Below are 14,032 nucleotides of genomic sequence, written 5' to 3'. Positions count from 1 at the left end.
TGGCACACTTCTCACAGGCTGTAAGCAAACACCTCACTCCTCTCTGCACTGCACACCGTGGAGGTTAAACACTTTCACTCTACTAATTGGCCGATGTCAGCCCTGACGAGAAGGCAAACAAACGGAGCACAGAAAAGCTGAGACAAATGTAAGCTAATTAAACTGATGGGGGGGGGGGGGAAGTGACAAAAAAATACAAAAAACAGTCATGCCATGGTACATATACTTCATACTTTGAACGCTCTGCACTTTAATTATATAATCCACTGAGTGGAAAAAAAAATACACACAGCGAGGTTCTGATGCCTGAATCTTAAAACTCTTTGTTCTACCTGCAGTCTTAATAAAGAGGAATTCGATAATTGTTTAAGTGAAGGAAATGTTACAAGAGAAGAAAGGGGATCCTGAGTTTCTGCCATTTAAACTAGATGCAGACTTCTCAACAGACACACTTATATACAATATGGAAGCCATTTTGGCTCACACAGGTTGATTATTTTCAATGCGTAGCACTCAAAGACTGTAGCTATGTTGACTGGAGGACCCAGATACAATGTAACCAGGAAAGTATGCTACTAATTAGCGGACATAGAATGAAAATAGCTTTTTTTACTGAATTGCAGTCGACAGAAGATATTTGACAGCACGGAAGAAAGGAAAGCTGTACTAATTTCCACTTCCTTCCTTCTATACAGGAAAACTAACAGGCATAGTCAACGTACAGTATTGGAAACAGTGATACCGTATTATGAATTCACATGGGGATATTCTGACACACGCTGTGGTTTTTCCAGGGAATTGGATGTCATTAGTTTTGGTACTGACACAGAGTGAGCCAAGGGGAAGCTCAGTGAAGGATGGGAATGTACCAATTTGCACAGCGCACACATAACTACTCGGTCCTACTTTAAACAGTTCACAGTCTGCTTGCTGGTGTGGGTGGGTTTTAACTCGAAAGAGCTACATTGTCAATGCCAATCTACAGCACTACTAAAAGAAGCAAAAATCAATTTCCCACCAAACAGTGGTTAAATACGGTTTTGTAGATGCATCTCTCAAGCTGCCACAGAAGCCAACACCTGTTTAAAGAAATTTATGCAAGACTACCCATTTCAAGCCGATTCCGAGCTACTGCATAATGGACAGTTTAACTTGGAGAGCAGCACAGGTCAAATCCAATTTTTTTCTGCATTTTTATGAGTGTTGATAGAAAAAAAGCATGTTGAAGGAGTTGAGGAATGCCTTTGTTTTGTAACTGCTGTCTGGCCCCCTTTTTTAGGACTTACAGTTCCCATCCACTCTTTCCTTGTTGTGCATTGATATGCAGTCGTGTGTATTTCCCTATTCTCTGTCAGTTTTAGACTCTGCCTTGTTGACTGTCTTCACTCCTCAGAAATCCTTGTGAAGAAACTGGACCTTTTTGTGCGCACAGTTCTCTACACTATCAAGTCCTGTGCTCAAAGCACGGAGATTTGGTGAAACTGTGTGTAATGTCTGTGCGACATTTATTCTCAGAGGCAGGCTATATGCCTACAGTATATATTTCATCAGTACACCATTCTAGATTAGAACAAATGCTTCCACCCTTTGATTTAGAGAACTTTTGGTTTTCTGTGGATGGAATGATTCTCAGGAGTAACCAGTGGCAGAAATTTCTGATGCTCTGTAGCACTCAATAAGGGGAGTGCAGACAGCCTGAAGGAACTATATGGCTGTATATGAAATGATAGGACAGCTGCTTCCCTCAGAGTGTAGCTTTAATACCATAGATTGATTAAGTGCTCTGTGTGTCCAGTGTAATGTGGTTAAGTGTACTGTGTGTCCAATATAATTGGTGCGTGGCTCACAAATTGACAGTAAGGGTCCTCATGCTCATGTTCAGCAAATGGCGGTCAAAATGGAACTTGGGTGGGACAGATAAGGAACTCTAAATGAAACAAATGATGTGAATCCAGGCTTTGCAAGAGCCAAAAAAAAAAAGGAACTACTTTAATGATTTAACTGCTCTAGTAGGACTTAATTGAGAATATTGCCTACGATTTTGAGTCACCATGATATACATTATTGCTCTGGACTTAGTCCAGAGTAGATCTACCAGGTATAGTATGTTCCCAAACTCAAAGGAATATCCTATTGTGGTGGACCAAAAAATGAAATCTCTTTAGTCTTGCGCAGAGATGACACCTGATTCAAGTATTAAAAATCCTCAAAAGCACTGACAAAGTCAATCTAGTCTACTTCTTCCAAATCAACAGTGAAACATGAACCTGTTGACACAAGTGCAACTACAGGGAAGTGCATTTCAGGCCTCATGAGCAGAAAAAAATGTGTATGCAAGTGCAATTGAACTGTGGGTAAAGGTACAGCAATATATCAAAACGTTGTGTTTGCTGGGAACATTCTGTTTTCAAGATTGAAACTAAGAAGTGGAAACTTACAGGGATGAAGTCGTACAGCTGCTTAGGTGGTGTCATAGCAATAACCTGGACTTGAACGTAAAGAAAACGAAAGAGATAATAGTGGACTTTCGGAGACACAGGCCACACACACACAGCCCACTCAGTATTGATGATGGAAGTGGAAACAGTCACCAGCTTTAGGTTTTGGGGAATTCACATCTCTAAAGATCTAACCTGGACTGTGAACACTGACTCTATCATGAAGAAGGCTCAGCAGTGCCTTTATTTCTTGAGGTGCCTCAAGCAATGGGGGATGCCAATACATGTGTTGGTGAACTTCTACCGCTGCACCATCGAGAGCATCCTCACCAACGGGATCACCGTGTGGTATGGCAACACCTCTTCGCGAGAAAGAAAGGAGATTAAACAGCTCTATGAGGACCGCTGCCGTGGTAGAATTCTGGCCATCACAGAGGACAGTCACCACCCCGGGCATGAGCTCTTCACCCCACTGCCCTCAGGCAAGAGATATAAGAGCATACAGACACTTACCACTAGATTCTTCAATAGCTTCTATCCACAAGCAGTGAGATTGGCGAACACATTTAGCCATGCCCCTCGGACCACACCTACACCATCACCATCTACCTCATTATGATTTCTTATCCGTTGCACATCTCCAGTCATTGTTTACACGTCTGTATTGTTTACATTCAAACTGTCTACATGTTAACTTGTACATTGTCTACTGTTTGTTTGTATATTGTCTTGATGCACTGTTTGCACTTTGTTTTGTTTTTTACACTTGTTTTACAATCGAGAGACTTTCTGTAAGTAAGAATTCCATTGTACCAGTACCGGTTACATGTGGCAATAAAGTTCAAGTTCAAGTTCAAGTGGAGGCAGTCTTCTACACGGAGGGTTGTGGTAGTATAGAACAAGTTACCCTACAGTGTTATCAAAGTTATCACCTGGCTTCTTTCAAGAAACAGCTCAATGAGATCCCTGGATCAATTCTCTATTAACCAACAAATGAGCTAGATGGCCTGAATGATTCTGTGTTGAAACCTTTCTAATGTTGTCCATCGGGAATCCTTTAATGTGTCCAAGGATCTCCATTTATTCACATACACAGTTCAATGGGTACCCACAAAAACATAGGAAACTCTGTGAACAGGAATAGGGTTGTATAAAATCAGTTCTTTTGCAGTCAATTTTGCTTTCATTAGCTTTCAAGAGCTTACACGAAGCCTATTATGGATCTGTTGACTTGCAGGTTTGTATGAAATATTTTATAATTAATGAGTAGCATTGTTCAGAATCATTACGTTCTATTTGCATTGGGCTTCTCATTGGAAGCGATGCCTCAGAAGAGAGACTCTGAGGCAGCCTATGGGACACCAGAAAGACTGGCTGGAAAAACAAATGAACAAACACAAGGTCTGTTTTTTATTAGCAGTACAAATACTTCGGTTCAGTGGGCTGTTGGATGAAAACCTAGTGCTCGTTCATAACAAAAGAGTTTTAACAGAGGCTTTGAGGGAACACTAAACTAAATAACATGTCCAGACTTTGGCCTCCATATTTACTGCAGAACACACAACCCATAAACGGCTGATTACCAGTACTGGAGTAACTCTATATGGAAGTGACATTTAGAAAGAGAAAATGTAATCTGACTCTCTACTGTGTTGTTTGCACGCTTTTTAGATAATTTTATGAGTGAATAGTGTGGGAGGTAGAATCACAACAGGTGGCATGCAGTAAGAGTGAATTGCAAATAGCCAGTGATCAAGAACACATTCCTCTGTGGATTAACCCTTACTGTAAAGTTCATTTCCCATTAGCTCAGTTGGCACTTGTCAAATATTCATATAAACACTTCCATTACTATTGCACTGCCTCTACTTAGGATACAAAAATCCATCCACTTCCTGTCTCACATTTTTAAAGAATTGACATTATATCTGCCTTATGTGTCTGTAATTCTCAAGTAGTAAAAAAAAGCCTTAAAAAGTGTGCTTTACAGTTCAAAGTAATTTATATACAGTATATAAGAACCCATTTTGTAACGAAGAATGGAAGCTGTAGAATGAAGGTCATTAATTTTTCTTGCCACAAACTGCTGTGTTTAACATTGCTCACTGGGGAAAGCAGAAACACATTTTTTGAATCACTCCTGCTTGTTCTTCTCTTCCACTTGCACACCTGCACATAGTTCAGTGAATTTCCTGTAGCATCCCAATCAATTTATTTCCCTATTACCTCAGGTTGGCTTTTTTTTACAGTGAAGCCCAGGAGACTTCAAACTGCTGTCCTTACATTTGGAGTCTCTGGCAAAAACATGAGACATACTGTATTCGTACTGTACTCTTCCTTGTCCAAAGCCCCCTTTATTCACAACGGATGGATTTGGAGGATGTGCATTTCAATCTCATCAGTGGAAACCTACTGGACAAATGAGAGGGGATGGCTATTTCAAGACCTTGTGGAATTCATGCTGTGTTGTGTTCAAGCTGATTTAATGCACATTGATACCCAACAAACTAGTCAATGGGGTATCTGATATGTTGGCCAAAGAGATCATAATGCCCTGGCCAAATCCATCAGAAAAGCAAATAAAAAATCAATTTACCAGTATCTAAAATCATAATAGTAAAAGGTTTAATTTGATGTAAAAAGTGGTAAATTTAAACATGAGAAATAAGTACATTTGGTAACTAAGGAGTTATAACAAAGCAGGTGGCAAGTAAAGGATTTGTGCAGGGTAAAAATACTGAATCTTCCCCATTCTTCACTGCCTTACTTCATTGTCATCCCTCCAGCATGAAGCCATGTATAATAAAAGCATAATAACGTACATGAATCACAGGAACATCTTCTTTGTTCTGCTCAGTCATTCCTGCTTCTCTAGAATCTTTACAGTCTCACTGAAGATAATACTTCCTCCAGTTTGTACTTTACCATTGAAATTGGAATAAAAAGAATCAGTTATGCATCTCTGAATGCTGGGCCAAAAAGTCCTGGTCTCACCCACCCATATCCACACACACACTGTGAAGGGAAAGGTCCAGTTTTAAGGAGATACATTCCAGGAGGGAAAGAGTTAAAAAGATACCCATTTTTGTTATAGAGAACATTTTCTTGGCACAGTCCATTTGTTTATTTATTTTCGGTGCTTAATTGGCTCTCAGGTATTTTGCATGCATTCATAATTCAGTTATTTTCTGAAAAAAATATATTCAAAGGATTTGTGCTTACAAAATTATAATATAATGCTAACTGTAATCCAATGAGCTGGAGGCAAAGAAAATAATTTGCTTCAAATTACAGTTTTAAGGCTGGAGGAAAATGATGCCTTCTTATCAGTTAGCCTCTTTTGTATGTCCTGCTTTTTTTCTGGATTTCTTCAGAAGGCAGGGGCTGATGATGAATTCTTAAGCAGATCACACAGATAATTGTATTTCATAGCTGTCATCGCTGTGAAGATTGTCCAAGGAGGTGTCTGGGCTTACTTGAGCTATTTGTGACACTACATCTCCCACAGCTCAGCCCTCAATAAAACTCAAATCACTGGGGATATTGTTAAGACTTTGGCAAGGATTATTAAATTGGAAGAAAATTTATGGATGACACTTTATAACAATTAATCAGGAACCGTTGATTAATAAAGTTATTCCCCCATTCTTAGAAAACGAGTGGCAGTACAACTGTTCCACTTGTCACTAGACCTGGTTTGTCATTCTTTTTGATTAATGCACCATTCTCAACAGCCCCCCTTACACTACCTCTACCAGTTTCACCTCCATAAAGGAGAAAAAATAAAGTCGCTGGCAATAACAGTAAAAGAAATCATACATATTGAATAAGCTTGCAAGAACAGTTCTGTATGGTTAACCTTGACAATGTTGTGGATCGTACACAGGGAAAAAAATTTAGACATTCAGAAACTAAATTGCAGTGGGGATTAAAAAACAAATTGGAGATTTTGGGGAATGTCACCTCTTTCAACCTTGTCATTGTGATTGGGCTTCAGTGATTAATTAGTTTAGTAAGATTTGCAATTAGGTCAGGAGTAGGGAAAATGCACTGGAGGACTGAAGGCCGTGGTCCAGGCTGTGGCATTTCTCAGAGTGGATTTTAACAAGGGTTTCCACCAGCGTCTCACCTAGTCCCCAGCCCTGAAAAACAGCCAGTCTACTCTGCAACTAAAACTGAAACTGCAACTGTCCAAGACTTCACCAGTAGTTTCTGGATGTTTGTTCATTTATATCTGCTAAACCTGACTAGCAGGTAAGCAACTTCTCATGAATGTTGTCTTCAGGCTCTCAAAGACAAATGCTTGCCAAGGTCATTACTTCCTGTCCCAGCAGCACTCAGTTTCTGGATAGGGGAAACTGAGAACAATGGCCGAAGCTAGCAGACCCAGTGGAAAACCACTGGCAGAACAAGTGGGGCACAGTCACCTCCGGCACTGTGCAGTTTCTGGCAAACAGTCGTGCGAACTTCTGGAGTGTCACTGCACATGAATAGGTTCGTGTCCTTCAGTGTTATCTTGATGTTTGATGCACTGAACTTATGTCATTATTTCTTCATGAATGAAATCGACAACATCACCACCAAGCACTGCTCAGAGCTCCTCAGAGCCCTTCTACTCAAACCTAAATTCAAATGCAGCTGTTAATATCTTGCCATTTACACAAGTTAAGGTGTGCAGAGAATGTTAATTCTGAATTACTTAATTCATTCTTTCCTGGTGTCAAATGATAATTTGTTAAGGTATCTTTTGCTTCCCAGTGTTCTTTAGTATCTCTCCTTAGCAGCCTTCTGATAGCAGGTCCATTGAAAGTAACTCATGGCTTTGACATACTCCACTTCAGACCCTTTCCCAGCCAGCCCTCCTCCCCTACCACACTGAACATTGAAACCCAGTGGTCACCACTTCAAGCATGCAGCACCTCGGGGATATATTCCAAATAGATCTGCATGCACATGAAATTAAACTGTGTTAAGTGGGACAACATAATCTCAAAATACCAATATGTTTTGGTGACAGCATCTGTTTTTAACATTGAGAACTGAAGGCACTCTACACAAAGTGTTGTGGGGGTCTGGAACAAGCAACAAAGCCATATGCTGACTTCTTTCACGAAACAGTATAATATGATCAGTCCAAATAGTTACTAGCAGCCAAATTAGATAAATGGGATGAATGACCACCTCTCTTTCGTTGTGCACAATTTTTGTTTCAGCCTCTTCTCAGATACCACTTGTGAAGCAATCATCTGTGTGAAACCTTGGTGAGAGTTCCTCCAGTGAGAATAGAAACAAATAAAAAAATACCTGCAACATAGCGATTTTGAATCACTGACAACGACCCAACAGCTAATTTCAAGGTCTTTTGTTTGCTATTATCGTCTACAAAATTTTTTAAAGAATGTTCATTTTTTCTTGATGGAAAATCTAATTGAACTAATTGTCAATCCTTACAATTATCGAGCTATACAGGAGAAAAAAAAAACCCAACCATTATTTCTTTGAAACTCCTCACTTATCACAAGAATTTGATGTTGAATCCTAACTTGGCACTAGTGCTGGAAAGGGTTAAAAAACAACAGGTTGATATCCTGTGGCAAACACAACTGTAACAGACTTAAAAGTCAGAAACAGGAAGCCAAAAATACAGCTCCCTAAGGCTGTCATCTGCCTCAAATGATATCACTTGTCAGACATCTAGCATCTTGTCCTTGTAAAGTTGCATAATAAAAGTTATCTGCTTTGCAAAAGATGCAGCTAATGAGTAAGGATGTTCTGGAGTGTTGAACTAGAGGTTGTCTTTTCAGTGAATGAGAAGTACTGGCAGCTTGCTGAGTGTTAAGTACAAGTTATCATTTTAGTTTGGCTATTGCAAAAGAAATCATTAACAAAAAGCAATAGGTGCTGTCTTAAAGGATTTCAGAGCCTTCATCCGTTTAACAAGATATATTTCAGGCACAGATCCTGGAAAGGTACTGGGCTCCTGTGCAAGGTCACATATGTAACAAATCATGATTGAGCCATTTGGAGCGCAGGTTCCACAGTGAAATAAAATGTTCACAGCTAGAATAAACAGGCAGTGTTACAGAAATGAAAACACATGTGGTTCTTAATTGTTTTAAATACAGTGAGGCACACTCTCTGCCAATGTAATTGCCTTCTTTTCCTTTTTTTCCATTCAAATTGTATTTTCAAATGAAAGAATACTGTCTAGTTGCAGAAAGTCCTTTAAAAACTTTTGCATTATAGAGTCGTTTCTTGTTTTATTTTGACAAAAAAGAAATCATTCAAATCACATTGCAGAAAGCCCTCAAGAGAAAAGCAGTCTCTGACACTGTAAAACAGACAGGAAAGAGGAAAGACAAACATTTAACAAGGGGTCCTGCTTTACCAAACTCCCCCCCCCCCTCCCTGATGACTAAACTCATGGTAATGAGACCCAGACGTTGCATCAAAGCAACCAGAACAACCTCCGGATGAAGGGAGATAGGCTGTAAGTTCATCAGAGCATCCCCTGATACATTTGAAATGTAAAACTATTTGATCTATTGTGGCTGAGGATCAGCATTAAAAAAATATTTGAATTTAGTTTTTATCTTCCAACAAAACAATAATATACAACAAATACAAAAATAAAACAGAAATGGAGGCACTCTAATAAAAATGGGGGAAAGGGCACTAATTAACAATGGAGGATAAAAACAAGATCTGAAAATGTCACCAATAATGACTGGAGTGGGTAGGTAAAGGCCTGAGAACTTGTCAGTGAGATATTATTGTCATTATTGCCTCCAAATATCAAGTAAATTTGCAGTGATTTAAATGGATTTTGATAATAGAAACAAGATTCATGCATCACATTTGCTTAACTAAAGCTTCCCTGTGACAGAGTGCTTTCCATGGGAAGCCACCATCTTGGCTCAAACCCAGGCCAGAGTGTGGCCTTGAGCCAAGATGGCAGATGAAAGACTAATTGGAAGTAGGTACCGAATTAGACACACCTGGGAATGCGAGTATGGGGCACAGAGAAGAATGAGTGGAATTCCAGGGAGGGAAAGGTGCTGCTGGGATAGGCTCCTGTGCAATTAGCCACACCCTTGGAGTAAGGGAGAGCCTTATAAAAGAGTAGCACAGAGAGACCAAGCTTGGGCTATGATTTGAGATAAGAGGTGTGTGTCATGCTGATTGCTGTGGTTTTATGTGTACTAGTATTTATTATAGAGATGTTTCCATGACTACATGTTATCTAGGAAGTGAAGGTTGGATTATGAGGGAAATGGAAGTTACTGTAATTGTAGGACTTTTAGGCACAAGGAAGTACAGTATTTAAGGTATTATATTGAGAGTGTCTACCAAAATTATTTAATAGAAACTCTGTCAGGGGAGTGTAAATACAATGTAAAGAACTTTACACACTGAGTCTTTAATGCTCTAGACTTCATTGTCAGGCCCAGGTGGTCCCACAATATTGGTATTCCACTATAAAAAATGATACTGTGAGAATTATAGTAAAGTGGAATATACATGCAGATCAAGTTTATAAGTTCAAGTTTGTCATTATACTCATATACAGGTATGGTATAATGAAATGCTATTTAGCTAGCTCTCAGATGGGAAAGCAATGGATATAGGATATGTGGTAGACATTGTGGCTCTGCAACTGAAGATGAAGAAATTTGTATGTCTGTGTGAAATGCTTTCAATGCTTTGAAAATGGGCTACTCCTACTGTATATGAGCAGGAGTGAACCTGTGCTATACTGAGGTGAGGAATCTAATTTTCTGGTTGCCTGAAGGATTAAATGTCAATCAGTGTAGTGAAGAAGCTAGGAGATGATGTCTGTCCCTCTGTGCATAAGAAGCATCATAACTACTGAGTAGACTAGTTGCCCTGGTGAGTCATTGCAGAGAATTGCAATATCAGCATTTGAGGTAAGGAGATGGGTCCTGACTTTTTCACTTGGTTTTGTGAGAGCTCAAAAGCCTTGCACTTCTGTTTGAGTGTGTCAGGGAGGCATTTGAGTATAGCAAATCTGCCCTAAACTAAAATTTAACTTGCAGAATGTGGGAGCTTCATAAACATGGTGCCACTTGAAGTTAACAAATGGGTGAAATGAAAGTTTAATACTGCACTGTATTACTAAAAATGGCATTTTCCTGACCACCTTCCCTGGTAAAAATTGGGTACACTAGTAGGACACTACAAAACTGTTGAAGTCTTCCAATCCATCCTGTAATTAACATGTCAGTAGGCTGGTCAGATCCTAATAAGTATAATATACAAAATGTTTAAAGAGGTTTTTTTTTTTTTGGTGTAATTTGACTGGCTGAGGAAACAGCTGCCTGAGTAAAAGGATGAGGCCTACAGACTTCCCTTCCATTTTAAGAGGAATGGGTTAAGGAGCTCCTGCAAGTCCGTAGACTTGGTAATAGAATACTTTAAGTGTGACAAAGGGGAAGTTCAGATCAGTAGATATACTGGTGGTGGTGGGGGAAATGCAACCCCTCCCGTCTGCATGGAACACGGTGAAGAGGACCTGATGCCACTGCTGACGAGTCCATCGCAGCCTCTGTCTTGCCCAAGCCAGTCAGTTGTGACGTCTAGGAGGTGTGAGCAGAGGGCCTCTGACGGGTCGCCTTGCTCTAAGGCCAGCAACATGGAGCCTCACTGTCCTGTCACTGATGTGGGCATTGTGTCTGCCGGCAGTTTCAGCAGCAGTATGGGTGGCAGATCTGAAACAATCTCTCAGATGGACCAGTCTGTCGGTCCTGCTCTGGTGTGGTCACTTGAGGGCGACTGGATCTTGGACGGTCATCTGTCCTGCCGGTCTGCTGAAACCTTCTCTGCAGTCGGGACACAGTGGAGTGGTGGCACATGACATGCCTGCCTGCAGCATGCCAATGGCCCTCTCCCTTGCTCCTGGCGACATTTGAGGCATTATGGAATGCACAGAAAATTGACTAAGTGTGGCCTTCTTGCAGTGACCTGAGCTTTGAATTAAGGCCTTTTTAAAGGTGACCTGATCAGGCATTGTTCCACATGGACCTTGTTGGGTAAAAGTGCACGTAACGAGCTTTCGTGTGAGTGAGAAGTTGCAATGCCTCACTGCACCAGCTGTATTGCTGGTCAGAGGGCTTAAAACAAATTGACAACTTTTTGTGAAAGTACATAAGCTTTAACTATAGTATTCTCATTCCAGAAATGTTTTTTTTCCTCATCAGTATACTGTATATGTCCACTGTAGGAGAATGGATGTACAGTATGTGAGATGAGGATAAATTCTGATATTTAATAAGTAAATGGCAAAAATGTCTAAACACAAACGCTAATTTGTATTTTCCTCCAATTGCAGTATGGAACTGTACTGAAAAAGGAAGAATAGAAAATATGTAGCATATCAAAAGGACCATTACAGTGTATATTAAGTCAGTTTTTAGACACAACACTGAAGATAGTGGTCTAACTTTAAAGTTAACAAAACAGTGCAAGTCATTTCTTCATTATTGGAACTATGGTTACAAAACTGGTTATGTTTGCTATAACACAGAACCTATCCTGGAAGCACAGGATGCAAGGCAGGAGGTCAGTCCATCCAGGGCAAACATTACTTGAACTTCCCAGTGTGTCTCGCAAACCCCAGCTGGGGGAAAAAAAGATGTGGACACAGACAGCAGCCAGTGGGGGATCAAACCCAGGACTGAAGAGGTAAGAGGCAGCAGATCTAGCCATCACACAACTGTGCCACTCACTTTTCTTTTCTTAAAATCTAAGAAATGGGGGGGAAAAAAAATCATTTCCATGTGGACAAAAGCTGCCATTTTCAGTTTTCTAAGTCTTATGAAGCAAAGCAGATTGGCCACATGTCTATTGTTCTGAACGGTAGAGTCAACAGAACACATTTTTAAACTGCATCATTATTTGTTTTCACAAATAAGAGGCTATGAACTTATGTTCACCATTTTATTGTAAGTATTTATTGGCATGAAATGGCTCCAGATTCTTTATTTTTCAATGGAATTACATTGTAATGTAATTCTCCAGACTATCTCTCTAATTCTGGAAGTGCATATTGGTCTTGTCTTGGCTTTGATCTATTACAAAGGAATATGTGTATATAACTTACTGTACTATTGTCCATAGCTTGGACACCTCTTAAAGTTGCCAAGCAGTGATACCTTTCTAATAGATTTGGGCAGTGTTCTACAGGGGCTCAGGTTAATATCTGGACTGCACTCATGCAATCAATCCTTAACATAACCTGCAAGAAGCCATTCAGTCCCTTGTATGTGAGTGGAAGAACATTATAGCCCACTCTAAATTTTACAGGGGTGCAATTATGGAGGACATGAGTTAAGTACTGAGGCAGAGCACTTCCGAGTTCCGTGTTGGGGTGTTCTGTTCTAAGCCCAGTGCCTTTGTGGTGCTCTTTGCCAGGAAAGGGAATTTGACAATGAAGAATTACCACAACTTAGGGTCAGGAATGGCCAATGGGACCAACCACATTGTTGAGTCAATGAGTCAGGACTGAGTCAGGACACCTACTGTCTCATTACATAACACACTCTGAATATGGCAACACCAGCACTGGGCAGGCAAAGCTCTTTTTTTTAAAAAAAAAAAAATGACTTAATCACTTTCAAAACCTGTGAAAATACAGGGGAATGAATATAACTGTGATAGCAGCTGCCAAGCTGAATTGCATCATTGACCTTAGTTTATTCTACTGAATAAAAGCAGTGTGTCTTTTCCGAAAGTCTCAAGGTGCTGTGGCAGTATAGTGACCTTCACTCAGGTGTATCTTATAAATCAAGAGTGTAAGAGAAACTGAGCAAATGTTTGGATGGATGAAGTAATACATACTGTAGTTTGTTGGACAAAAGCATAGAGACTTGTCGACGACTTGACAGTAAACTACGTGTTCTGTTCACGTTAAGGAATCTGAAAGGTCCTTTTCAGAAAACCTTAATGTCTCTCGGCAACAAATGTGCCACTAAAAACGAATGTAGGTAAGTCTAAGGGGTCAAAAACTATCACCATTATATTTTTAAGTCATGGCTATCCACAAAGACAAAAAATTAAAAAAGGCTAGGAAAGGTTTTCATCTGTGTGGTAATCGCTTTATACTGTATGGTAAGTGAGTAAAACAATTACTTTTAATTATTTTGGCTACTTGCGGGAACAAGAATGTTTGACTTTACCTCAGGTACCACATCACATGGAAATTTCTTCATGGTAGATTTTTTTTTTTTTGGCACTAAAAATGGTAGACGTGCATTTTGGGTTCCTACGTCTTCCAACCTCACTAGTATAAAACCTCCCCCATCCCGTTGTTTTTACGGCAATTGGGTGTTTGGTCTGAGACCAAGCTAAACTTCTAATTAAATTCTCAAGGTCAAGGCAGGAAGAACTAGGGAATTAAAATAGCAACAGACTACTTTCACAGCTGTATATATTTCTTTTAAAACTGGTGTTAGATCTGAGCATCTGATTTAATATACCCCCACCTGGAATGCATAATTCATTGTTGCTAATTCCACTGTACCTCTGAATCCCAAACATCAGCACAGAGGACGGGTGAATCCCTTCATACAGGTCTT

This window comes from Lepisosteus platostomus, chromosome 12, assembly GCF_059453375.1.
Source record: "Lepisosteus platostomus isolate fLepPlt1 chromosome 12, fLepPlt1.hap1, whole genome shotgun sequence".
Taxonomy (NCBI): Eukaryota; Metazoa; Chordata; class Actinopteri; order Semionotiformes; family Lepisosteidae; genus Lepisosteus; species Lepisosteus platostomus.
Note: the sequence above shows the minus strand (reverse complement) of the source record.